Source organism: Micrasema longulum, unplaced genomic scaffold (assembly GCF_059751315.1).
Source record: "Micrasema longulum isolate JH-2025_06_02 unplaced genomic scaffold, ASM5975131v1 h1tg002313l, whole genome shotgun sequence".
NCBI classification, from domain to species: Eukaryota; Metazoa; Arthropoda; class Insecta; order Trichoptera; family Brachycentridae; genus Micrasema; species Micrasema longulum.
In genome coordinates this window covers 139,216-140,085 of record NW_028279465.1, presented here as the reverse complement: position 1 = coordinate 140,085, position 870 = coordinate 139,216, and the positions used below count along the sequence as shown (strand labels likewise).

Genomic DNA, 870 nt, shown 5'->3' with positions numbered 1-870 from the left:
AACATGTGTAATACTTTTTTTAATATATATATAACTTCAAACTCACTAAAAAACTAGCACGCACCAGAGCAAGTTTCTTTTTTTATAAAAGAAGATCGTATATTAGAAAAAAAAAAAAAAAAAAAATTTAAATACCGTTTTATGTAACCGTATTGATCAATAAAAAGAAACTTGTCTCACCGACAGGCACTCGTACATTAATTAATATAGGCCATAAAACATTCGAACGCACTGCCGTGTAAAATTTTACATCCAATTTCCCAGGAATTGAACCCTGGACCTGCTTAAAGTAGGCGTTCGGGCCAACTTCAACACACAGCGCACAGTACACTAAGTTTCACCATTACCACATTCGATTCTCAGTAATTAGGTAAGTATTATGCTTAAAACATATTGATTTTTAAATCAATCCATTGTTTTTTTAAATTCTGCCGCAAGATGGCAGCACTCTCGTTCGCAGCGCGCTCATGAAATGGTATTGGCTGAACGTATATACAATTTAATTCCGTTAGCCGGCCTTCCTTGTCTTGGGGAGCATAGTGATCAAGGATCGTAAAGTGAGGTCACTGATGCTGGCACCAAATTAACTAACCCGCGCCCACCCCCTTCGTAGGGGCGAGTGCAATTTTTGTAGCCCCTATACTTTACGGGGGCCCTTACATTATTTAAAAAAATATTAAAATTGTTATGTATTTTTTTTTTACATTTTTTTTTTTTTTGCACCACAACAGGCCAGGAAGCCTAATTACAGTGGTGAATTACATCACAGAGCACCCAGGCTTGAGAAAAATCACATTTTTAATTTTTGTGTTCTCACCGGGAATCGAACCCGGAACCTTCCGTGCGTGAGTCAAGCGTCTTGACCACTAC

General features: G+C 37.7%; 1 non-coding gene across 1 annotated transcript; it reads left to right on the top strand.

Annotated features, from left to right (window-relative positions):
- The first annotated feature begins 515 nt into the window (after positions 1–515).
- Positions 516–636, top strand: LOC148272504 (U4atac minor spliceosomal RNA). Its single transcript, XR_015824825.1, has one exon. It is a non-coding gene; the product is annotated as a U4atac minor spliceosomal RNA (small nuclear RNA).
- The last annotated feature ends 234 nt before the right edge of the window (positions 637–870 follow it).